We start from the raw sequence: 27,506 nt of genomic DNA on the forward strand, positions 1-27,506 counted from the left end.
ATAAATAAAGAACTGGACAGTGCTTGTGAGTTGGGGCTTGCCTCCCTCACTGAAGGAAACTCTTCTTCCATCCTTCTAAGAATGAGCCCAACTATCCTACTGGATGGTGGGAAACATGAGGTTGTCACCCATGCTAACAGCAGACATGCGAGTGAGGTGCGTTTTAGACCAACTAGTCTTCCAATCATTAGCCATGTGAGTGTGGTTATCATAAATGGTCCAGCTCAGGCTGAGCTGGCTCAGATCAGATTAATAACCCAAATAACCACAGAACATTTTCTTGCAAGTCAGTACATTTTGAAATAGTTTATTATGCAGTAAAAACTAACTGATACACTGTTAGAAGGTTCAGTGGTGGTGACCAATCTCAAACTTATTTTAGCCCAAGTTTAGTCCTTGTATAACCTGATCAGCTGACCTTATTTACAAAGGAAGGATGGAACAAGTAAAGCACCTAGCCAAACTGGCCGATGAAAGGGGTTAAAACTGACCCACAAAAGAAACTTATTGGAGTTTTTGGTCAAGTGTTTCTCCATCCTAAATGGAGTAGCAGCCTGTGTCTCCCTCTGCTGACCGCGGTCATGAGATCGGATGTCAGGCCCAGTATGATGGCAGCACTTACAGAAGGAATTTTTGGAGTTCTGAATGGCCTTCTGAGCAACTGGGACCTTGCCTTCAGTAGACAGGTGGAGCATTCCTCTTACAACATACCTAACCCTTTGGTTAAAAGTGACAAATATATTTTTACTTAAAAGAACAAGAAAGGATTAGGTTCTCTATTTTTGCTTTAAATAAACTAAACCCAAGTGGCATGAAGAGAGGAGAAAATGATATACGATAAAGCTAAACCTAATTTTGTATCAGCTGAGCAGAGGTTGGCAAAGGAGACCATTCTGTCTATGGACCTGAACAGACACAGACATTCAAGTGTACATGCTGATAGATGTTTCCTTTGTTTGTGACTCAGCATAAAGGACTGAACTAGAGAGAAAAGTTTTATGGAGTCATCAGGAGGTTGTAAGGAAGTCTTGGGAATAGATGAGATGATCAAGAGAGGGAATAAGATATGAAGGCTGAGACTGGAAATCAAAGGAATAATATTTAAGGACTATGCAAGGGAGAGACTGAGAAGGCCCAAGGCCTGGAAGGGTGAGAAAGAAGTAAGAGCTAATGAGAGGCACAGTGGTTAGGAGTGCCCGGTCTGCAGGTAGATTTTTGAGTTTGAATTCCAGGAATTATTGACTAGTTGTGTGACCTTGGGCAAGTTACTTAACCTCTTTTTAGTTTTCCTAAGTTAAAATAGGAATACTAATATAACTAACTCCCAGGGATAAGTGTCACAGTAGAGTTAAAGTTCTTGAAATAGTTCTGGCTCATATTACGTACTCAATAATCATTAGCATTGCTGCCTCAACATTTAAAGGAGGTAATGGGGTTTAAAAGAAGAGAATACCTAGTTGACATCAAATACTAAGGCAAACAAAATAAGAAGTGTACTAAGAATGCTCATTTGAGTCAACAACTGGGATGGGTTTTGGTAACATTGGCAGGCACAGTTTTTGTAGAGGCATAGAGCTCAAATTAGGTTGCTGAGACTAGAGGAGTGAAGAGGAAGTGAGACCTTGTGATCCAGGTCTAGCTTGATCACCAGTTGTGTGCCCTTGTGGAAGATGCATAACCTCTCTGGATCAGTCTCCTCTGCTATAAAGCAAGAGGAGGAGACTGGGTAATTTAATCTTCATTTTTAAATAGTTTTCAATCAGCTGATGAGAACCCAGACAATCAGTGAACAGAATGGTGTAGAAAAGATTTTTTTCCAGATGGAATTGTTGATAACCATCCAAAGCTTAATTCTTCTCTCTTCTCATTTTTCTTGGTTCTATTCCTTTCAGAGCCAGACCCACACAGATATAAATGTATACAAGAGTGTGTGCATGTATGTATGTACATACAAACACAAATCCCATATGGCAAGACTGCACATAAGCATATTATGCCACAGGCCACCGATTCAACCACCACTGCTAAAAATCTACCATGTTCTGGCTGCTCTGCAAGGTGTTGGGGGATACAAGGAAAAATCCATCAGCGTAATTGTGCTTAAAGATCTTATAATTTAATAGGTAGATTAGGAATTTGCCTAAAGGACAAGGTAGCTGGCTGGTAATGAGCTCTGTGATAGAGTTCAACAAGTATTTATTAAATTCTGACTCTGCAGCAGCTCTGTGGAGAGGACCAGGGAGAGCCGTAAGGGAAATGAGGGGCGTGTAAAATCATTTCTAATACAGGGACCTCATCAGTCTTTAGCTTTTTGATGAAGTTCATTGATTGTATGGGCTGATTGTATTATGAACTACATGGATCACACATCCAGATGACTGCATGTCGCCCGGGAGGTCTCCGGCTGCTGGCCTCAGCCTCAGCCTTTGCAATAGGGGAAGAGATTGCAGCTGAGAGAACCGAGGGGCGGGGAGGGGGAGGATGGTAGGAGGCGGACTGGGATCTTCTTCTGCACCTGCCTGTTTTCCCTTGGAAGCCACACTCCTTTTTTCAGAACACTTTTCAAGTGTTTCTCATGTTCCTGAATGTGCTCTGGGGGGCTTTCTGTGGCGGCTGCCCCATGCCCCTATTCTGTTGGCACTGGCAGTGGCCTCAGTAGAATCCACTGTCTGGAAAACCTCACCAAGGTGGGAGACCCCTGTATTCTGGACCACGGAGGCTTTCTGCAGAAGGCTCACTTCTGTTCCTCCCTTGCAGAAGAGAAGAGATGAAATGGCTTCAGAGGGTCTTAGTTTGTTCAGACATACCTCATGCCAGTTTTCAGAGCCACATTATAGCCGATGGAGGTGGACGGAGCTGACTGGGCTGCATAGGGACAGCTCCCTCTCTGTTTCCCTGAGGCTTTCTTGTTCTTTCTTTGTCACGTCCAAAGTCTCCCATTCCTCTCACACTAAAACTTGTGAGAAAACTCTCAGATTCTGACAGGACTCTTTCAGGTCACTTATCCTCATGAAGATATGGTGGCTCCCACTGGATCGTGAATGTTTCTGTACCACGGTCACCTCTTTCCTGCAAAGAGTTTGTGTGGGATTTGCCATCCACCCACCTCTTGGTGAAAACCATTTTTCATGGTTAACAAATATCTGCATTTGGAGGCAATTTCTAGTTGTTTGGCTTTTAGGTAGAAATGATGCAAATATAAACTCAGGGCTTAGTTGGAAAGCTCAGAAAGCGTCCTGCAGAAAGGGATGGGGAGAAGGACATTTGTCAAAGTGCCTGTGCTGCTGGGTCCTTATATAAATGTTCTTTCTCCTTCGTTCCTACAGAACTTTGAAGAATACAACTTAGCACAAAGCAGAGGAGGCACTGGCAAGAGAATGCCACAGTGTTTTCTAATGTGGATCAAAACCAGGCAAGTTTTGATTCTGTAAAGAGACTTCCACAGCGTGCTGGATTAATCACATGGATCACTAAAACACAGGTGCCTCCATCACTGTGCTCCTAACCTTTGTACTTGCCCCCTCCCCCCATCTTCCTCTTGTCCTATGGACTCCGAGGGAACAGGAGTGGCAGTTCCTATGAGGGCCATGGCCATCGGTCCGCTGGTTCACCCATCTGCAAGGTAGGCTCTCTGAACTTCTCAGCATGCAGAACTCATGTTTATGCCTGTATGGTAACCTATATGCCTTGGGGGAAACTCAGGGTTTTCTTGTAGACCTTATATTTTGCAGTTTGCTATGAATGAAAGATAGCACATTGCAGTTTATTACACGTGAACAAGAGCAGAGACTAAATTAAAGGCATTTAGTGCATGGTGAGGATGTCAGGTACGGGCTTTGTTAGATATGTGTATGTTGTTCTCAACTCTCTTTAGCGAGTTTAACTTTCATAAACCCATACCTCCCTGTTTTCTGGGAAAAGGCTAACTGGCATATGTCTAATGCAACAAGAGTGGCTAAAGTTCGTTGAACTTGACTATGATGCCAGGCATTGTTTTAACACTTTACATGAAGAATTCATTTACTTCTCATAGAGACCCTATAAGGCAGTCATATTATGATCTCCATTTTCCTGTAATGCAAAGAAAGACTGTTTTCCATTTTCTGATGTTCAGTATGTGACTGGGGTTCATGCCACTGCTAAGGGTTGGAGCTGAGACATCTCAGATCCAGTACTTCCCAAACCCTGGGATCCTAACCAGTGGTGCTATTCTTCCTTTTGCCTAAAGCCAGTTCATTTCAGTCTTACTGAATTGTGCCTTCACCAATTAGATACACTCCTAAGCTATGTTTTAATGTTTCTTAATGAATTGTGCCTTCTTCAAACGATATAATAAAATGATAATTTCCAGAGCTCATCATGTTATCATTCATAAGTTGGAAAACTGATTAAAACCTCATAGGAAAAAAACAACATAGAGAAAGAAATGGATGGAGAATAGGGAATGGCTAGTAACTCGGAGGAGAACAAAGTCTTGAAATACATCAACATACACAGGTACTTTGGCATCTTATACTTAATTGTTTGAGTGCAAGTACGGTGCAGTGAAGAGAGTTATTTTTATTTCTTCACAGTCTCTCTCCTGCATGGCACCTGCTCCCTCACCTTCCCCCTAGAAGGAGATTTCTTTCTTTTGCCTCTGTCCACTTGGTCTCTTCAAATTTATCAGCAAAGAAGTATTCTGCTCTCACCAATTAGCTTCTTGACCTTTAATGTCAGGTTAGGGTAATGAGTGAGCAAAGAAAGGGAAATACTGAAAGAATCAGAACAATACCAAGAACAAGAGAAAACAAAAAATAATAATGTTATGTGGGGCGAAAGGGAACGGGGAAGCTGTGGCGCCCTCTGGTGTGAGGGAGGGCTCTGGGGGGCTTGGGGTGGGGAGTCGTGCAGGGGGAAGGGGACAGCCGCTGTATGCAAAGGAGAGGGCAGGGGAGAAATCCAGAGGAACAGCAAACGCAGGCAGGGCAGAGGGAGAAAGTGGGGAAGAGCTGGGACCAGAGGCTTTGAAGGCTGTGAATGTAAACCTTCATATTTCCTCAATGGACTGAAATGAAGATTTAAATTATCCTCAATAATTTTCAGATGCCAGTTAAAGTGTATTTTGTTGAATCTTCTAGGGACATCTAGGCAAGGAGGGGCCACAAATGGGCTCCTCTTTTTGGTGGTTATGTATTTTTAAATCTCCAGGTTGTGTGCATCTGTGCTATCTTTTTCTTGATCTGGCTTTAGCCCCACCACTAAAGTATGTGGGGTGTGCCAGTTGTTTCTCTTTGGACATGTATCAGGTAGCTGATCCATGTCTTCACTTTCGATTCAAAACCCTATTTGCTGAGTGCCTACTCTGTGCTAATCAGTGGCAAATAAGACATGATCCTTAGCATTTAGAGCTGAATTCTAGGTGAAGAAGGAGAAAATAAGCCACTAAAATATATCAACCATGTGCTTGCAGATTATGAAAAGAACTATAAAGGAAGAAAACATGGAGTGACTCCCTGTACCTGGGACTGTTCAGTCTGGATCTGAAAACTGAAAAGGACCTGAAAAGGACATGTAGAGCTCCGGGAAGAGAAGTATGTTACCAATTTTTAGGTCAATGCCTAGGAAGTACATTTTTAATAAGATTTCCTCACACCTCTCTTAAAAAAAAAATCAAAGCATTCAGACAATGAATCTACCCAATTTAAACAACAGAGAGAGAACAGACTGGAAAAAAAAAAAGAACAGTCTCATGGACATGAGGGACAGTAACCAAAGTGTTAACATTTGTATTCTTGGGTCCCAGAAGGAGAGGAGAGCAGGACCGAGAAAGTTCTTGAAGAAATAATGGCTGAAAACTTCCTACATTTGGTAAAAGACATAAACCCACCCATTCAAAAAGCTGGGAGAATCCCAAGTAAATACACCCAAAGACATTCATGCTGACACATCCTAATTAAACTTCTGAAAACTGAAGATAAAATCAAGTATTCTGCCACCCTTGAATTTTTGGCATCAGTTTTATAAAGTGAAGATTTAGTAAGGGCAAGGGAAAAGTATGGTTGGAGAATTACATAGTGGTAACTGGTTGTATGAGGATCTGCAGGGAATATTGGGTGCACTCAAAAGGGTTTCACAGAAAATAATTTAGTAAAAGGGACGTTGCCCATCTTGAATAAGTGATATATTCATTAATCCTTTCTTCTAAGGGAAGATGTTCTCTATACCTTTTACTTCCATTGTAACATGCAAATAATAATAGGGTCATTATCTTGGTGGCTACTTTTAAGACTTTCCAAAATATTGTTCAATGTGCATTTCTATGATGGAAAATTTATGAAGTGTATTTTTTAACTCTTTCCTTTATTAACAAGGAATTTAGCAAATACTTTTTTCTATCCCATCTTTGCTTATGTAATTTAGAATTTGGAATATGATTGGAATAGTAAGTCTTCAGTTTAATCAATCATAAATAAATTGATTCTAATTTAATTATATAGCTCCTTGCATGTATTTGAATCATATTATTTCCAACAATTATTTAAAATCAATCCATTAAATTTTTTTCCTTGCTCACCATCAGCCTCCTGCCGAACTTTCTCATTCTTCATTTTAACTCCTGTTTAATTGTTCAGTTTATTAGAGACATGTTCAAGCATCATCTTAAAGAAGCACGTTTACTTGGTTTGTCCTTTTCTTCTGCAGAAGGGGAGAGCATCCCCTTTGTCCCACATGTCAAGAGACACCTGCAATGCCCAGCGTGGGGTCCCTACCCTTAACTTTGTTTCCTTCATGCTGGTAAGGTTGCCTCCCCTTCTAGAAGAGCATTCTTCCTGCGTGGTGTCATCTTAAAGAGCAAATTCTTCTCAGAAGTCCCCAGTCGACTTGCTCTCAAGTCTCACTGACTGTAACTGAGTCACATTATCTCCCCCAAACCAGTCTCAGTAAAAGGAACAAGATCACCATTAATAGTGATTTCCCCCCCGACCCAAGAACAGGCTACTTTCTCTGAGGTGTGGACACTGCAGATACAGAAACAAAAGTGGTTTCTGTTTGCAGAACATGGATTTGATTTGCACCAACAGTATCTGCTCCATCTTCCTTACTGGTGATAAGATTTTTCTTTGTAGTGTTGGTTACTCCATTTACTCATCCAAAGAAGATCTTGCTTTTGCTTTTAGACATTTAATTTCCAAGGAATTGTTCCTTATCTCACCCTACTCTGTGTTGTCTCTGCTTATTCGTCTTTGCTGGTCATCCTGGTGTTTTAAAATCATCGAACACTCTCCTTGTCGTCTCATCTTAACCTGTTCTCTCGCGGGTGTTTGTTCTTGTTCAGTAAGGCTATGCCTTGTATCGCATTAAGGATGCCAAACTCTGTTCTCCAAATTCCCAAAATGAGTGGTTGCAGGAGGTTTCTGTGAGCCTTCGGGAGGATGCATTCTCTCTTTCATTTCCCTATATATAACTACATATTCAAGTATGTATAGCATTAAAAAATTTCACTTTTTTCCATTTTTGAGGGAGCCCCAGTCTCTGTGGTCCTTGGTACTTTCTAGAAGAAGTGATATGCAGGTGTTATTTGCCCCTGTTCATTATGCACGTGGAACTTACTGGACTCCTTTTCAGGCCTGCTGCCGGAAGGTAGGTTGATGAGCACAGGGTCAGGTCTGTTCCTGGGGTTTAGCCTGCGTCCTAACGCTAACCCTACCTCCATCCAGCGCTGCTCTCCCGTGGTAAGGAGGGACCTCCTCCCACTGCCTGATTCTCACAGATTATAAAGAGGGGTTGCGACTCCAGTGAGCATTGTTTTCATGAAGCTTTTCTCTGACCTTACACTTGACATATAGGGTCTGTATCTCCTGGGACGGACTGTGCAACTGCCCCTCTCCTTCTTCCTTGTACATCCAGGCAGGGCTCTGGGGCAGGGTTTGGAGAAATACACAGCCTGCCTCAAAATAAAAAATCAGTGTGTGCAACACATAGAGGCAACTATACTTTGTAATTTTAATTTTTATTCTTGGCCACAGACCCTTGTTCTTTGGGCTCGGGGTGGACAATTGGGAGGGCCAAAGTGTCTCCCCCCTGTTTTCCCAAAGAAAAGGCTGGGGCTTCTTTGTTAATCATCTGAAGTATGAATGTGGCCCTGACAGTTGATCTTATTCCATCTCATTCTTCATATAAATGCAGCACAGGGTGTCTCTCAGCCCTAGGTTTTTGTGAAAAGTGAGAAGAGGCTGCACCTGGGAATGAAGGCTAGAACCTCACACTATTCTAATAATGGGTTTTCATGTAGTATTATTGAGATTATAGAATTTTTGCCATTTAACCTTATTTACATTTCACAGCATCCATAAATGTGGTAATTACAAAAGATGGTGCCAACTGTCAGTAATGCCGTGATGTCAGCTCGGGGCGGAGCTGACAACAGCTGTTCCATTTTTCTCATCACTTGGTAAATCGCTTCTTTTTTTTCACCATAAGCTTATTGCCCCTTTCCCTCACCATTAATACAAATAATAAGATGATATAGATGAGCAAGAATGCATTTTTGGTGTTACATATTTTCTCATGTTCATTCAGAAATACATCATGAACTAGTCTTTGCTTCAACCTGCATTTCTGTCTGACTTTATAAGAGAATTCATGGGACTCATATCAGCTGAGAATCTGGATATGGGAGGCCGAGTATAGTGAAACCACATTCATCAGTTGCTGCGGGCGTCTGCCCAGCATGTGCAAACCATTGGAACAGATGCATCTGTGAGGGAGTCACACTCCTGAAGTCACACTGGGGCTTCCATAGAGGAATAAAAACTCTTCTCTGCTAACTGCATCTGCTAGTTGCTTACCGTATTTCAATGCTCTTGAGCATGGCATAGAGATGATTTAGAAAAGAATGCTTTATTATGTATTGTCCTGTGCTAGTGTTTATAGTGTCTGTTAATTCATACACCATAGTTACATGCTGCAGTCAATGATGGTAGGTTAGCCCATAGTTACAGTAGCAATAACACATTATTTATTTAAAGATTAACCTTTGGCCAACTCTAATTTGACATTTATTGTCATGTAAGGGAAGTGATCAGGTTCAAAATTGGAGGATGGTCATATGTGTCCTCTATTTTTGAACAAACAAGACGTGCCCTATGACTTTTTTTTCACTTAATATTGGAGGAATTTAATTGATAGAGCACAATGCAGTTATTTCTATTATTATGAAAAATTAATTACAGAAAGTGTGGCCAAAGGCTTGAGAGCCTTCAGGTGCTCATAGCTTGACAAAACTTATACTCAAAGACTTATCTAGATTTTCCCCATGTGCATAGGTATTATCACAGAATTTCAATCATAGAATATGTACAACTTTATATTCTGCTTTAAGTTGCCATTACATCATTTTTCTATAACACTTTATAGCTAAGGTCAACAGTTTCACATATTCTTTTAATGCCATAACAATATTCACCCTGTTGACTTACTGTTATAGAATTAAGCTTTTCTTGCTCCTGGGACATATAGGTTGTTTTATTTATTTTTTTCATGAATTACTTTGAAATGTTTGCCTCTATAGAATTGAAGAACCACATTAAAATAAACTATTGCTCTCACTGCATATTTATTAGGAGTGAGTGTCAGCAAAAATAGCCCCGATAAAGCGACCAAGATGTACAAAGTTCTGCACAGAGGTAAAAATAATTTGATAATTTTCTGATTAACTGGCTTGATCTGCAAAGATGATGATGTTAAAAGTGCTACAGGTCCTGCAAGATACCAGGATAATCATAACAATAATAACAATATCAATATCAACAATATCATCATCAACAATAATAGTGATAATAATGCCAACTAAATTTATAGAGCCCTTGTTATGCGCCGTGTGCTCTTCTAAATGCTTCATGTGTATTAAGTCCTTGGATCATCACAACAGCCCTATGAGTAAGATACTATTATCTCTATTTTATGGAAGGGGAAACACACAGAGAGGTTAAAAATCCCCTCTTATTGTTGAGCTAATATTTCTTGGGTACCTTATGTCAGTGACATTACTAGTTGCTGTACATGTGCCCTTTTATTTATTTCTCCCCAAATCCTGATGAGGGATATACTTATTACTCCAATTTTGCATGTGAAGATTTTGAAGCCAAAGAGGACAAAGTCAGTTGAGTGAGGCCACAGTGCCTGTAAAGATCAGAAGATCAGAGCACAGACTCAAACCCAACTCTGCTGGACCCCAAAGTTGCTAAAGTCTTAGCTGTAAGTTATCCTGCTCACCATCGAACCAAACCTGATTGAAGTTAAATGATTTACGCAAAGCCACCTCATGCGCAGTAACAAATCCTAGCCCGGAACCCGTTTCCTTCCTTCTGGCTCAGTGCCCTTTCCAATGCACTGTTGTGATTTATGCCACCTTTTGGGGTCACATTTCCCAGGCGTGGGTGTGTGCCTTGTAGCACAAGCCTGTGGGTGGGACCCTTTCCCTAAGGAGGGGATAGGCCAGCAAAGCAGGGCTTGGCATACTCACTGGAATTCGGCAGGCAAGACCCAGAGCTTTCCAAGGAGAGGAAAGGGACCGTGTAGTCCTTGCCATCCGCTGTAGCCTCTGCTGCTCAGCCTATGCAGAGACGTCTCTGGTCTAAGTCTTTGTGGAAATTTTCCATGTCTACTGGCTCTCCCTCTGGCATCATCACAGCCATGTCAGCTGCTGCCCCCTTTGTGCTGTGAGAACACACACTTCGGGAAGTTGAATTAGAGTAGTTTTTATCTTTGTGGACGAGGTCTGGAGTACTTCTTTATCATGGTATAAGATCCAGATGCCACGCCCTCCCTCTTTATTTATATAATAAAGATGAAAATGGCTGAAAACAACTTAATTGTACATGAATATAGAAGGGCCTTCAGATGCATGGCCTTTCCCTTTTTTGGTCAGATCAGCTGACGACTGTTAACATGCCTGAGGTTGCCTCTGCTTCTTGTCTGAATTCAAAGATGAAAAAGATAACTGTATTTCCTTCTGGATGTGTACATTCAGGGCACATGGATACACTAATTGGTAGCGCTTATTATGAAGCTGACTCAATGCATTTGTACCATTAAAGCTAGAGGCCCTGGAGAAAAATGTTGGATTTTCTCTCCATGTTTCAATTCAAGCATTACTGAAATTCTGGCTTCTGAAATGCCACTAAAAACTGACTGTATTGCTTCTTCTAAGATCATTCAACTACCTAATGACTTTTACAAATATTCTTTTGGAAATGGAGAACTCTGTCCATAGTCTCATTTTTAAAATATCTGATTTCAGCTTGTTTTCCTTTTTTAAAGCAATGTTTGAATTTTGTTGCATTAAATTATTTTTTCTCCAGGTAGAAAGAAGTTAAATTAAATTGATTTTGTGAGTCAAATGCCTATATAGAAACAAATCAAAATAAGATATTAAACATTTTCATTTTTCCCAATTTTCCAAATATTCCCAAATATTTTCATTTCCAAAAGCAGGAAGACTTTTGAAGAAATCATTCTGTGTGTGCTTGGGTATAGATGAATTTTGCTTTCATTTGTGAACATTACAATTTTATGTTGTTAGATCACATTGGCAGCAAACATTGATATTTTGAAAATGAATCATTCCATTTGGCTTTGTATTAAAATTCTAATATGTGCATATTTTCTTCCATGTTATGACATCTCTGACAGGTCCTTACAACTCTCTGCACCCTGGATGCCAAATGTAAGTTGTAAACAGGGAGAGCAGGCAAAGCATTCTCAAACAGTCCCCTTGAGTCTTTCCCCAGCACTTGTCTGGTTATTTTCTTTCTGACGTCTGGAAGGGCAGCAGAGATGTGGTGACAGGACAATGAGGTTTTCCTGTCAATGCTGACCCTTGGAAACTGACATCATCTCTCTAATTTAATTCAGTCCAGCCGTCTCTGCATTTTGTAGCTTCTATCATGGACTTTTGTTTGAGAGTAGGCTTATTTTTATAGAAAGAGAGGGGAGGGAATACACATGTAATCTTTGAATATGGGTTTCTATTTTTTTTAACTCAAAAGAACTAGGATGTTTTCTAATTTACAAGTTTTCTAACTTTCCTTAAGCTTCTTAAGGAGTCTGTATTATGAGGTAATAATCCCACACTTGAACAGACCTGAGGACTAGAAGATTCTGTATATAGAACACCTCGTACAGTGCCTTGCACACAGTAGGTGCTCAATGTATATTCATTTTTCTCCATCACCTCTATTTAAGCATTGTTTGTACTGGGGTCCAATAATGCTTCATTCCTATCTCAATCTCTGGAAGAGTAGAATAACATACCCTCGACTAAATGAGAAGAGAAATGAAGTCTGACACTGTCACTTGGTATCTTTATGACCCTTGATTCTTGTGTTAAAAATAAAAGGGTGAGGAGGCCTGTCAAGTGTTTTGAGTTTTTGCTTAATACTATCCAACCTGGTGCCCTCCACCTGAGAGCCTCAGATGCAGCCATGCCTGCTGATCAGTCAGCTTGGTATAGAGATTTCATCCATCCTCCATCTCTATCTCTATCTCTATCTATCTATCTATCTATCTATCTATCTATCTATCTATCTATCTATCATCTATCATCTATCTATCTGTATCATCTATCTATCATCTATCATCTATCGTCTGTCTTCATCATCAGCAATCATCATCCTCATTATCAATCATTATCATCATCTTTCTACTTAATTATTTGAAATATTAATTATACTACATATCCAATGGATGCATGGTAGGTAGAGAATATTATAGACCTGGAAGAAACTGTGAGATGATTGGCCTTTAATACTAAAGTACTTTCTCTCTAAGCTAAGAGATCATTCTTTCTTTGTAAAGATGTAACATAGATTTAAACCTGGCAACTTTTTAATCAAGGCATAATGGACATAAAATAAGCTGCACATATTTAATATGTTTTGATATATGTGTACCCCATGAAACCTTCACCACACTCACAATAGTGTGAACATATCCATCAGCCCCCTCTTTTACCTTCATAAACCCTCCTTTCTCTGCCTCCGTGCCTCCGTCCCTAGACAAACACTCACTGGTCTATTTTGTGTCACTATAGGTTCATTTGCCTTTTCTACAATTTGGTGAAAATGAAATCATGCAGTATTTTTTTCTTTAGTCTTTCAAAATTATTTTGAGATTCATCCATGCTGTTGTATATACCAATAGTTATTCCTTGTCATTGCTCTGTAGTATTCTATCGTATGGATATAGCACAATTTGTTTGTTCATTCACCTGTTGAGGGGCACTTGGCTTGTTTCCAGTTTTGGGCTATTACACATAAAGTTGGTGCAAACATTACTGTACAAGTCTTCCTATGGACATATGTTTTCATTGCTCTTGGATAAATACCTATGAGGTGAATGGTTCAATCATTTTGTAGTTTAACTTTTTGAGAAACTGCCAGAATGTTTCCAGTGTGGTTGGTTTGTTTCAATTCCCATCGGCAATGTATGAGAGTTCCAGTTGCTCCACAATGTCACCAACTGTTCAGTTGTTTTAATTAGCCATTCAGATAGGTGTGTAATGGTTTTCATTTGCATGTTAATGACTAATGTTGAGAGTCTTTTAAGCATACTAATTTGCTATCCACATATCTTCTTTGGTGAAGGGGCTATTTAAATCTTTTGCCAGGGTTCCCCTTCTCTATCTCACAGTCCAGGTTATCTAGTAAACTAGATAATCTTCATAATCACCTCATTTTCTGCCATCTCTCTAGATTCACTGCCCTTCCTGATTTACATGTTAATTTTTTCTAGCAGCTTTTAAGGAGTCTTTCCTGCTTTCCAAGAAACACTGTTAAGTGTGTTTTATAATATGATGATAGTTTATTTTATTTAAATTCTGAGCAAATTATTGAACTGAGTGAAAATCACTTGAACTTCTGGAATACCATGACCTTGTGAGAGTACTATTAGTAGATAAATGAAACATAAATTCAAGTGTGTATTTGAATTTATCCATTAATATATGTATCTTAGTATGTCATTCTGCCTTAGAGCCCCTAAATGCAAATAATACTTGTCTTGAATTATTTTTATTCTGAAGATTAAGAAAAAAGAAGTCTTCTTAATCTAATCTACTTGTAGTTTAAAAATCATTGAAATGATGAAACACAGGCATATTTATGTTTAATGTGAATGAATATTCCAGATTATTTTTATAAAAATGTGCTTTTCTATGTAACATTACAACAAAAGAGAGACAGGCTTGTGCCTTGAGGTTAGGTGGCTGTGTCTTAACAGGATTGGATTCAGCTAATGATTTAGTAAAAGTACCGAAAACAGTCAAAAGGGCTCCTCCTGTCCTTCTCGCACTCCTGCTGGGCTGGTTCCCTTTCCAACCCCTTCCTGCAAATCCATACCTCATCAGCCTTAAAGTGAGAATCGGTTAGAGAATGCACAGAGCAGGTCTCTTATTTGGCAAGTGTTGGGGACCCAGGAACTATCGGCAACAGGTGGAGGCTGTGGTCTGAAAACTGAAAGGGATGAAAATGTTGGGAAAAAAGAAAACTCTTCAGGAAGCTCTTATCTTGGGGACAGGCTTTTAAAAGAAATATAATCTGGGAGAAGAGGATTGTAAAGATTAAATGCAACAGAGCCATTTCAAGTAACCAGGAAACCTTTCTTCAGACCTCCTTAGAAGGACTCGTACAAAAGCCAGGTGCTGCTCTGAGCATTTCCAGGGCGACATCAGTTTCAAGTGCATAAATACAGCAGTAAAACACAGATTCTGAAACATAGTGTTCCAGGTGTTGTTGAGAGAGCTGCTGTAGATTTTAACAGAAACCTGGAAACATAAGTCTGTTTCTTTGTCCTATTTGAGAGCTTTGGTTGAGAGCTCTCTGCAGGGAGGGGATAGGACTGGCTGAAGAGGGTGACGTCCCAAAGAGAGGAGGCACAAAAGAAGGGACAGAACTTTATGTCTGCTCTGCTCATATATGAGCCACTGGCCGCATGTAACAATTTAAATGTAATTGAATTGAAATAAAATAAAATTTAAAATTTCATTCTTGAGTTGCACTAGCCCCATTTCCAATACTTATGGGCAACATTTGGCTGGTGGTTCTTGCATTGGACAATACAGAGAGCATTTCCATCTGTATAGAACGTTCTTAAACAGTGCTGTTTTAGGGAGGAGGATGGTTAGATAGAGATGGAAGAAGACTAAGGAGGCAGAAAATGAGAAAATCAGAAATATGGGTGAAGAACCAGAGAAGGCACTGTCTAAAGAGATAAGGAGAGTTTCAAAAGTAAGGAGCATACAAGATAGGGAAATGCTGCCTCGTGGACAAGAAGGGCAAGGATATAGAAATGGACCCTGGATGAAGGGATTATGATGTGGTGTTGACCATCTGGAGAGCTGTGTCACTAGTGGAGGCAGAATTCAAATAGGAGGATTATGAAGTAAGTCAGTGGTGGGAAAATGGAGGCAACTAGAATAGTGTTTACCCTCCTTATCCCCCAAAATGTGGTGACACAGGGGAAAAGAAGATAAGAGCAATATTAGAGCTAGAAGATCAGAATCATTTATAGGTATAGAGGAAGGGACTGAAATTTCCAACAGAAACATGGACAGTTAAGACATGTGATGCTGGGAGAAGTGGCAGGACCTGAAGTGAGGAGGCCAGGTGGAGGCTTGCTTGAGTCCTCACAAAGAAATGTGGCCAGAAAAAGAGTGGCGGGTGGGTGGAGGCAGAGAGAGGAGGGATTAAGGGGTTCGTCGTAGAAGCCTTCATCTTCTCAGCTGTGTTAGGATCAGGCTGGGAATGGGGTCCTGGGCTTGAGGAGAATGGAGAAGGTGTGTATGGCTGCCGGGGCAAGTCCTCGGAGGTGAAGCGGTGAGTGCTAAGGAAGGAATGCGCTTTCCCCTTCCAAATAGCAGGAAGGCTTTTTACTGGAGAACTTCTGTAGATAATATCTTCACTCAAAACTATAACCAAATGTAAGGATAAAGATGGCAGGGAAACCTATAAGGTCGAGTAAAATGTAGATTGGGAAAGTTATGCCTGATTACCACCTCCTGCTTATTCAACCGGCTCAGTTGAGGCAGGACAGCGTTTTGCAGGGGAATATTCAGAAAAATCACTTTAACAAAGCAGCCATTTAACTAGTGATTAGGGGGCTGGGGTAGGGTGAGCCTGCAAAGGGAAGAGGAGAGCATTAGCTGAGATTGGTGCCAGGGTGCCAGGGTGTATGTGGCTTATCAGAGGCCCCCAGCTAGTGGGAGGTGGTCCAAGTGATAAGCCATGTCTTGTATGAAAGCTCCCTGCCCCTCCAGGGTCTCTGCTCCTTCTCCCGGTCTCAGACCCTCGTCCTCAGCCCTACAACTGGGGTTTAGAAGCTGCCAGACAGGAGCAAGCATTTCAGCTGTGTCAAGGGGTAGATAGCCCTGGGACAGACTGTTCTGGCAGGCAGTTATTTCTTCCTCATTTACAGTTGACTTGAGTTGCTTTGGCTTCCCCTTGAATCTATTTCTTGACTGTAGACCAATCAAATCAGCAACTCTGCTTTAATAAATTCCCAGCTCATGGAACTGTAACTTTGTAGGGTGACGTTTTGGGTTGTGTAGCAGAAGTTCTTCTTTTAAGAGCAGTGTCACTGGTGAGGCACCCCCGTCCTTCCCTCAAGGGCTGTGGCTCGAACCAGGTTTGATGCCCAGCACCAGGATGAACGTAGGCTGTCAGACCCCTGAGAAGCCTTCATGGCACAAAGCTATTGTTATTCACCTCAGATTGGGAAGCAAAAGGAGACTCGTTTCTAATGTGTTGTCCGAGCCATGAAGAGAGTGACGTCACGCTGTTCATTTTTCTCAGTGAATGCACTTTTAGTGTTTTATGAGTGGATATATAAGGGGAAAAAGGGCTCTGCTCAAAATAAGAAGGTAGATGCATTAATCAGCTCCTCTCATGTTCCAAGTTAGTATTTATTAATGATTCCTTCAAAGTTGAAGCCCCAGGATTAAGTAAATTTCTTGCTTTGAGGATGTATTCATTGATCCAACACAAAAATAACCACATTTTATAAAGGATCTGCTATGTGTTTGGGACCATATTAGGTAGTTTGCACAACTTACTTTTTAATCCACAAAATGCTGCAAAAGAGGTATTATTTTTCTCCCTTTCCTACCACCTTTTATAAACAGATGAGGAAACTGAGGCTAAAAGGCATAAAGAGGGAGCGAGTCCCTGGTCAGGTGTGGAGTGAAGCCTGGGATGTGTGACTTCCTAATCATCCTTTTGCCTCTAAATTTTCTGGCCATAAGTATATGGAAAACCCCACACTGGCTGCTCTTTGAGCAAAATGGAACGTGCTTTTCCCTACCATTAGAATTTCAGAGCAGAAACACATAAAGACTGTAGTTATAGGCCAGTGGTGGTCAGAGAGACAATGCTAATTAGATGAAACTGAAGATGCCCATTAGGTGTTATGTCCAATATCAATTTTCAATGCCCACTGGTAGAGATTCTCAAACTGTGGTCTACAAAATGCTGTGGTTCCTAGACTGCTCTTATGCAATATTCAAGATTACTTGAAGTTCTTAAAGTATTTATTCAGCAACTGCTTGTTAAAAATTTATACATTGTAGCCCAACCACCTAGCTGGTCCTGTGCTCTAAGTACTGAGGAAGTAGTCATGAGCAAATGAAGCAAACCATGTTCTCAATGAATTTATTGTCTAGAGGGTAATGCAGGTATTATTCTCATTGATCAAAAATATAAAAAGAAAATGGAAGTCATCATTGTGTGTGGCACTAATTCACATTTTGCCTCTGAAATTCCTCTTGACTGACTCATTAAATGAGCACCCCTCTGTTGATTTATTCCAGTGAGGCATTTCTTTTTTAGCTACAAATAAGAGGGAAGATCTTTAAGAACTCCTGCCAGGGTACAAACGATCTGCAAACTGCAGATATTTGAGAACCACTGGCCTGTAGTTAGACTCTGAGAACTGTCTTAGAGAATATTTCAATTCCCCATGTCTTTTTCTCAGGGTTTGTATGTTTGCATGCAGTGAATGTGAAGGCCAAGGTCAGAAAGCAGGTAGGTCAATGTATCAGGAAAAAAATCAGTGTTGCCCGTGTCCTAGAAAATGCAAAAATGGCTGCAAACTTAGGTATTTTTATCTTGCACCATATATATATTAAATCAATGTTAATTTTCTGACTGCCTGAAGATCTTTTTCTCTTGAGAGAAATTATCTGCCTATTAAGGCTTCTACTGTTGGTATAGTGAACCTAAAATCTTAACTGGCTTCTTAAATCTTCATGCTAAGAGCATTAAGTGTATTTTCCGCTGGAGCAAGAAGGTAAGTGTTCTTTTAAAGAGGCTGAAAAGTGCATCCTGCTCGAGGCAGCACTGATGTCATTCACTATAAATTTATGCTTACCTCTTATGCACCAAAGGCAGGAAACAGCCTGGTACTCGGCTTTGACGTTCCAATCTTCATATGGACTGAGTTCATTATTTTGAGAAAAAGAAGATTCAGGTCATTTTATTAAAAGACTTTTGTTGTAAAAACTGGACATCTCCCACCGGGTTATAGCCTCTTACTAAAAAAAATTTACAGTTTGCTCCTTAATGCTCTGGACTGTGGACTGTCACCTCCTTGAAAGGAGGCAGAGCAAAAGGGACAGAGCTTGAAGCTGTAAGAGAAAAAAATCCCCACTTTTGTTAATGTATAGGCATTCAACTCCCACTGTTCATTAACACACATATTGCTAACGCCTGGCAATGAAGCGGACATTTTTCTTGAGTGGGGTCGAAAAACTAATTATTCGCCATATGGTGGTTGGCTCAGCAACAATTGCTGAAGCCGTGGAAGCAAAGGAAAGTTGGCCGAGTGATTTCTTTGGGCAGTTTGCACAGCTCTGACTCTCTTGACATATGCCATTCATGTGGCCTCTGGAGAACAGATGGGCCAGGGCTGGGAACGGAGGGGAAATCATGGCTGGGATCTGGTGGCAGCCCCTGTCTCTTTATCCTTCAGAATGACTTGGAGTCACATGGCATGTGAAAATAACAAGTAGGGGATTGTACTGGGGGGATTTCCCTGCCTTCTTTTATAAAGCCACAGCGTAATTTTGACTGCCTTTTCGTATTTTGTTTATTAAAGGGATCAGGATTTTAGATGAAAGAGATTCCTTGGTTGTGGGTAGGGTCTGGCCCATGCCAATGACACTTGCTCATTGTCAGCAGGAAAAATGCTGGCAGTTTGATAAGGGATAAGAAAATAGAGGGTTTTTTAAATTAAAATTTAAATTACTCCTTATTTGTTCTCCTGCCATTTGTAAATCTCACATAGGCAAGTTAAGATAAGAGCTGGTTTAGATTCAGGATACTCAAACCTCCCGAGACGAGTTAATGTGGGTTATTTCTCTCCCCCTTCACAGGGGGATCCAATGCAGGAAACCTGAGGGTAATATGGACATTGTGAGGCACAACTTGGGTGCTTTCTGGATTTGGCATTGTTCAAAAGAAATAAAACAGGAGGAGGAGGAGAAAGTTGTCAATCAGAGATTAACTGGGCATTTATATGCATACAAATGGATGCAGCTAAAATTGTTCACTTAGCAACTTAAATTTTAATTAAGAAGTGCTTGTGGTTAGGACACCAAAGTTACAGTCCTGGGAAGGTACTTAGGCTGCTGTTCTTACTTTCCGATGATAGTCCTGGTACTTCTACTAAATATGATGTATTGTTCTTGGTTTTTAATTCTGGAAATTGACTTCCAAAGCTTGACTCCTCACTGAGAGGCATCCTGTATGCCAACTACAGTGGTTGACATTTTGGGAGCTTTTTAAAAGCAAAATCACTTGATGATTTGAAACTGAAGCATTGTAAACCTTTTTTTTTTGTTTTCATCTTTTTACGTTTTGAAATTCTATCATTGGATGTTTGGTTCTAGTACAAGATACAATATTGAAAGAGGACCTTGGATTTTTTTCGATTCATCTTGGGTATGATCTGAGGTTTTAGAGCCAGAGCACAGTTTACCTGTTAGAAATGAAAAAAGGAAAATCAGCTTTTATTCTTATGTTCCTTCCTTGTTTCTGAAGTTAATTTTTAACTTTCGGTAAGTCACTGGGCAAAAGTCCATCACTCTTTCTCATATATGTGGGGTTTTCCTTTAGGGCCCTCTGAGACATGCAAAATCAGCATTTCATATTTTCATTTCTTACCGTCTAAAATCCTTCTCTCTGGGTACCAAGTCTTTGGCTCACATGTCAAGCACTTTGGAGTGACTTCCTAAATATTTGTTTGATTCCCAAAACAGAGAGGCGGACCTGTTAATCCGGGGTCAGCAAACTTTTTCTGTGAACGTCAAGACAGTAAATATTTTAGGCTTTGCAGGACATAGGTAGGCTGGTTTTGCTCTGTGGGCCATAGTTTGCTAATGTGTGCAATATTACTGGGCAAGTGTTCTATTTCTGTCAAAACAAATATTAACATATTTCTAGCCAAGCTGTTTTTTATGTCAGCCTCTTTTGGTTGTACTGAATCTATCTTTCAGTTTCTCTTCAAATCTACTGTTCTCTATCTAGCCTCTCAATATGCAGTGTGTGGTTGAGGACCAGCAGTCTGCACATGACTCCAGAGATTGTTTGAAATACAAAATCTCAGGCCCTACCCAGACCTCCTGAGACAGAATCTGCGTTTTGAAGAGGAAGCACTGGGCTAGTTTACAAAGCTTGCTCAGAGATGTCAAGTTACTATTCAAGGTCACACAGCCAATAAGAAACCAAGCCTGAGATTTTCCCCCACGCTGTCTCATTAAATGCCTTAAATTCTGCTATACTGCTAATAGATCTAGAACTTTGGAATTTGAGGATCCACAAGAATCTAAGTCAGAGTGAATCCTTTCAAAAATGACTTTTTCAATTGACCAGATGGAAATATTTAGACTGGTCACCCTAACAACAAGTTCTATTGATGCTTCCAATGTATCTCAATCCAGTTCTTTACATTCATTCCCACTTTCAACTCTCACTGCTTTAAACTTGTGTCACATCACAGTTCGATCATTTAAAATATATTTGTTGAATGCTCTATTAGTTTCCTAGGGCTGCCATAGAAACCTACCATAAACTGGGTGGCTTAAATAAAAAAACTTATTCTCTCCCTGTTGTGGAGGTTAGCAGTCTGAAATCCAGGTGCTGATAAGGCTGTGCTCTCTCTGCAGGCCCTCAGTGTGGCTGCTCCCTTGCCCCTTCCTCACTTCTGGTATTTGCCAGCAATCCTTAGTGTTCTTTAGCTGGCAGTGGTGGTGTTCCAGTCTGCTTCTGTCATCAAATGACCCTCTCCCTGCATGTCTCTGGGTCTCTCTGCTCTTCTTATAAGGATGCAGGTCATAGTAAATTCAGAGCCCCCCTACTCCAGCATAACCTTATCTTCACGACTTCGCAAGACTCTTTTCAAATAAGGTCATATTCACAGGTGCCACCAGTTAGGACTTCAACATGTCTTTTTTTTGGGACCCAGTTCAACCCACAAGTGCCTAGAATGGGCAGGCGTTACTGAAGACACAGCAGCAAACTGAATAGACACAGTCCTGCCTTAAAGGAGCCTCCATGGAACAGACAGAAAGACAGGCTCATACAATATTTTCAAATAGGGATGAGTGCTACTTAGGAAATCCAACAGGATAACAATATAAAAAGCTCAGGATAATTTTTTTTAGCTGGGGTGACCAGTTAAGTACTCCATCCTCCTTTCCCCCCAGATTTATCAAGGTATGATTGACAAATAAAACATATGTACTTAAGGTATACAAGATGATGTCTTGATATATGTATGTGTTATGAAATGATTACCAAAATCAAGGTAATTAACATATCCATCACTTCACATAGTTATCTTTTTTGTATGTGTGTGTGGTGAGAACACTTAAGACCTCCTATTGTACCAACATTTTAAGTATACAATGCAGTATTATCAACTGTATTCTCTGTGCTGTACACTAGATCTCAGAACATATTTATCATATACCTGAAAGTTGGTACCTTTGGACCAACATCTCTCCATTTTTCCCAGCCCCCAGCCACTTTTTTACTTTTTTGTTTCTATGAGTTCAACTTTCTAGATTCCATGTTTAAGTGAGATCATGCAGTATTTGTCTTTCTGTGTTTGGCTTATTTCAGTCTGCATAACATTCTGCAGGTCTCCAGGTTTGTCCATGTTGTTGCAAATAGCAGATTTCCTTCTTTTTAGGGCTGACTAACATTCCACTGTGCATATATATATATGACATTTTCATTATCTATTTATCTGTTGATAAACAAACACTTCAGTTGTTTCCATTATTGGCTATTGTGAATAATGCTACAATGAACATGGAAATACAGATATCTCTTCAAGACAGTAATTTTGTAGGATTAGTTGATGATATGGTAGATCTATTGTTTTTTTCTTGAGGCAACTCCATATTGTTTCCCACAATTGCTATACCAATTTACATTCTTACCAACAGTGGCAAGTGTTTCCTTTTCTTTATATCCTTGCTAACACTTGCTATCTTTGACTTTTTGATAATAACCATCTTAGCAGGTGTGAAGTGACATTTCATTGTGGTTTTGATTTGCATTTCCCTGATGATTAGTGATATTGAGCACCTTTTCATATGCTTGTTGGCCATTTGTATGTTTTCTTTGGAAAAAATGTCAATTTAAGTCCTGTGCCCAGTTTTCAATCAGGTTGATTTTTGCTATTGAATTGTTTAAGTTCCTTATATATTTTAAATATTAACCCCATATCAGATATATGGCTCGCAAATCTTTTCTGTCATTCCATAGGTTACCTTTTCATTTTACTGATTATTTCCTCTGCTATGCAAAGGCTTTTTCACTTGATGTAGTCCCATGTATTTATTTTTGCTTTGGTTGCCAGTGCTTCTGATATCATGTCCAAAAACAATTGCCAAGGTCAGTGTCAAGTTTTCTCCCTATTTTTTCCAGAAATTCTACTGCTTCATGTCACAACCTTTAAGTCTTTAAACCACGTTGACTTTTGTATGTGGTATAAACTATGGCTCTAATTTCATTCTTTTGCACATAAGATTCCTGTTTTCCCAATATTGTTGAAGGGATTTTCCTTACCCTATGGTGTCCCTTTGTTGAAAATCAAAGTTGACCAGATATACATGGGTTTATTTCTGGACTCTCTATTCTGTTGCATTGGTCTATGTGTCTGTTTTGATGCCAATACCATGTTGTTTTGATCACTATAGCATTGTAATATAATTTGAAGTCAAGAAATATGATGCCTCCAGTTTTGTTCTTTTTGCTTGAGATTACTTTAGCTATGTGGGGTCTTTGATGGTTCCATATGAATTTTAGGACTTAATTTCTGTAAAAAGTGTACATTAAAATTTTGATAGGGATTGCATTGAATCTGAAGACCATTTTGGGTAAATAAGGACATTTTGGCAATAACAATTCTAATTCATAAACACTATCTTTCCTCTTATATGTGTCTTCTTCATTTTCTTTCGTCAATGTTTTTTTTAAATTAATTAATTAATTAATTAATTTTTATTTTGGAATCATTATTCTACAATTACATAAGGAACATTATGTTTACTAGACTCCCCCATCACCAAGTCCCCCCCACATACCCCATTAGTCACTGTCCATCAGCATAGTAAGATGCTATAGAATCACTACTTGTCTTCTCAGTGCCCCTCCACCCATTATACATGTTAATCGTAATGACCCCTTTCTTTTTTCTTCCCCCTTTGTCCTTCCCTTCCCACCCATCCTCCCCTGTCCCTTTCCCTTGGGTAACTGTTAGTCCATTGGGTTCTGTGAGTCTGCTGCTGTTTTGTTCCTTCAGTTTTTGCTTTGTTCTTATACTCCACAGATGAGTGAAATCATTTGGTACTTGTCTTTCTCCGCCTGGCTTATTTAACTGAGCATAATACCCTCTAGCTCCATCCATGTTGTTGCAAATGGTAGGATTTGTTTTTTTCTTATGGCTGAATAATATTCCATTGTGTATATGTACCACATCTTTATCCATTCATCTACTGATGGACATTTAGGTTGCTTCCATATCTTGACTATTGTAAACAGTGCAGCGATAAACATAGGGGTGCATCTGTCTTTTTCAAACTGGGCTGCTGAATTCTTAGGGTAAATTCCTAGGAGTGGAATTCCTGGGTCAAATCTATTTTGAGTTTTTTGAGGAACCTCCATACTGCTTTCCACAATGGTTGAACTAGTTTACATTCCCACCAGCAGTGCAGGAGGGTTCCCCTTTTTCCACAACCTTGCCAACATTTGTTGTTGTTTGTCTTTTAGATGGTGGTGATCCTTACTGGTGTGAGGTGATATCTCATTGTGGTTTTAATTTGCATTTCTCTGATGACTAGTGATGTGGAGCATCTTTTCATGTGTCTGTTGGTCATCTGAATTTCTTCTTTGGAGAAGTGTCTGTTCAGATCCTCTGCCCATTTTTTAATTGGATTATTTGCTTTTTGTTTGTTGAGGTGGGTGAGCTCTTTATGTTTTGGATGTCAACCCTTTATCGGATCAGTCGTTTATGAGTATATTCTCCCATACTGTAGGATGTCTTTTTGTTCTATTGATGGTGTCCTTTGCTGTACTGAATCATCAATGTTTTATAGCTTTCAATGTCAGATATTTTACCTTCTTGGTTAAATTTATAAGAATTTTATTCTTTTTGATGCTTTTGTAATTGGGATTCTTTTTTTAAGTTTGTTTTTCAGATAGTTCATTGTTAGCATAGCAATGCAACTGAATTTTGTATTGTTGATTTTGTATCTTGTAACTTTATTGAATTCATTTATTAGTGTTAACACTTTTGGGTAGCATCTTTAAGTTTTTCTACATAAGATGATGTTATCTGTAAATAGATACAATTTTACTTCTTTTATGATTTTGATTCCTTTAGTTTCTTTTTCTTGCCTAATTGCTGTGACTAGGACTTCCAGTACTATGTCGAATAAAAGTAGTCATCTTTGTCTTGGTCCTGATCTTAAAGGAAAAGCTGAAAGCCACTGTGTATGATGTTAACTATCATATATAGCCTTTATTATGTTGAGATACATTCCTCCTATATCTAATTTATTGAGAGTTTTTATCATGTAAGGTTGTTCAAGTTTGTCAAATTTTTCTGCATCTACTGATTGATCATATGATTTTTATCCCTGATCATGTTAATGTTGAGTATCACACTTACTTGTTTGTGTATGTTGAACCATCCTTGCATCCCAAGAATAAATTCCATTTGGTGATAATATATGTTCTTTTTAATGTTCTTTTGAATTGGCTGGTATTGGCCTGTGACCTTCTTTTCTTGTAGTGTCCTTGTCTGGCTTTTTATATCAGGATAATGCTGGCCTAATAAAATGAGTTTAGAAGTGTTCCCTCTTCTCCAATATTTTGGAAGAGTTTGGGAAAGACTGGTATTCTTCCTTTCCTTAAATGTTCGGTAGAACTCACCAATGGAACCATCTGATCCTGGGATTTTTGTTGGGAGTTTTTGATATTTAAGGACTCTTAAATGTCTATGTCAGCAACCTCTCTGTGTTGTTCTTAGTCTCATATTTCAAATTTGCCCTGCCACTTCATTGCCTAAGGTATTTGCCCCAAACACCTATTTCATCACTCTGACTTGTTGCCTCTGGAATAAATTGGTATGGTGAATAAGCCAGAGAGGTCTACCATTTATTTTATGACCTTGAAGAGAGCCACTTTCAAAGAAAGCTTCAGTATTGTTATCAGTGAAATGGGATTATTATGCAGGTTAAATGAGCCAGTGTGTGTAAGGTACTAATCCCAGAACCTAGCACACAGGTCCTTGAAAAATAATTGCTCTGCAGTGTGGGGTTTTTATTTTATTCTTTTACCCTTTCTTTATACAAATTGCTTTCATTGTCATTCTGAGTTTTTGCATCTATGTCTTTCCTAGGATTTCCTCTCCCACTTTCTGTTAATTGAAGTCCTCCCCATTTTCCAGAGCGCATCTCAAATGGTCATCTTTTTCTGTACTCCCTGCTGTGTTGGGTGAGAAGGTTAGAACCCTTCCCTGCTCTAACTCTCCATAGGACTTCATGCCATATAGTTTATACCGCTATGCTGTGTCCTGACCTGGCTCTCCTTGTGGGCAAGGACTATCTCTAATCTGCTGATGCATTTCCCAAGGCCCTGCATGGTTTTGCCCTTTCACCTCCCTAGCATCCTTATTCTTCATGTCACACTTCCATGCTGTGTTTTGTCCACAATCCTTTTCTTCAATCCCACATCCTCTCTTTTGCTTCCAGTCATTCATGAAGCAATTCCCTCTGTAATGTGACTACATCCACCCCTTTACATCAGTGAATTGGGCCACATGCTCCTCCTATGTTCCTCTTTAGCTCCCAGGATTTACCTTATCTTCATATTTTCTACCATGTATGAAAGTTGCTGTCTTTCCACCAAACTGTAAATGAGAGCATAGCCTTGCCACAGTGAGTGTCATATAACAGTCATTCAAACATTTGATGAAGAAATAAGTGAAGGCTTCCTTGCAGTTGAAGTAGTTGATGATTTTATCAAGGTTAATCATGAAGTTTTATATCTGTTACATTGAAAATTTTACTTGTTTTATTAAGAAAGAGCCACCAGGTAGCAGGTGTGAGTCTTAACTATCATTCTAGCTTCTTTATGTTTGGCTGTTGACCCGTATTTTTTCCCAAGTTTAATATATTGTTTATTTGTTAATGGAATTGAATTTCATTTACTTCACCAGGGATTTCTTGATAGTTAGAACTGCATTTGAAACTGTGGGTTGGATCTATTAGCCCAATTTTCTCTCCCCATGGAATGCACAGTCTGTGGCAGTGGTCTACATACCAAATCTAGTCTTCAGATATGCATGGTTTTCCCTCAAAAAAAAAGGAAAAAAAATACCAGAAAGAGAATATAACTAGGTGGGTATTAAGGCTTCTGTTTTTTTATTTCAGAATAAGCAACTTACATGTTTATATTTGTGTTATCTGCTTGGTTTTGTAGATATTTGAATTTCAACTCCTGGTCTATAGGTAGGGACAAGATATTTGGGCATGAAGCAATATGCAAAGTGCCCCTTAGTTTATAAGGAATTCTGTTACACATTTATTTTAATTGAATCTCATGTCAAGTTCCTGAGATAGAGGTAAATAATTTTCCTTGTTTTACAGGTGATATTATTAAGGTTCAGAGAGTTTTATTTCAGGCATGAGTGAGCTAATATTCTTCTCCAGGTCTTCTATGTCTACGTTTAGTTGTATCTCTCTAGTCATGAATACAGATAGTAGGCTGTTGTTCAAAACATTTGCCTGCCCTGAATATTGAGAGGATAATATTTTTCTCCTTCATTGACATCAGAATTGGCCATGTAACTGTTTTGGTCAATGGAGTATGAACAGAAATATGTCACTTCTGAGCAGAAACTGTGAGAGCCATATTCTCTTTAACTTCTGCTATGATGTAAGAAATGTCCTACATAGA

At 39.5% G+C, this 27,506-nt stretch overlaps 1 protein-coding gene across 1 annotated transcript in view; it reads left to right on the forward strand.

The window, feature by feature from the left end:
* The window catches only part of C10H12orf42 (chromosome 10 C12orf42 homolog), a 74,316-nt gene that overhangs the window by 22,283 nt on the left and 24,527 nt on the right, over positions 1 to 27,506 (forward strand).

The sequence above is a fragment of the Manis pentadactyla genome, chromosome 10 (assembly GCF_030020395.1).
Source record: "Manis pentadactyla isolate mManPen7 chromosome 10, mManPen7.hap1, whole genome shotgun sequence".
NCBI classification, from domain to species: Eukaryota; Metazoa; Chordata; class Mammalia; order Pholidota; family Manidae; genus Manis; species Manis pentadactyla.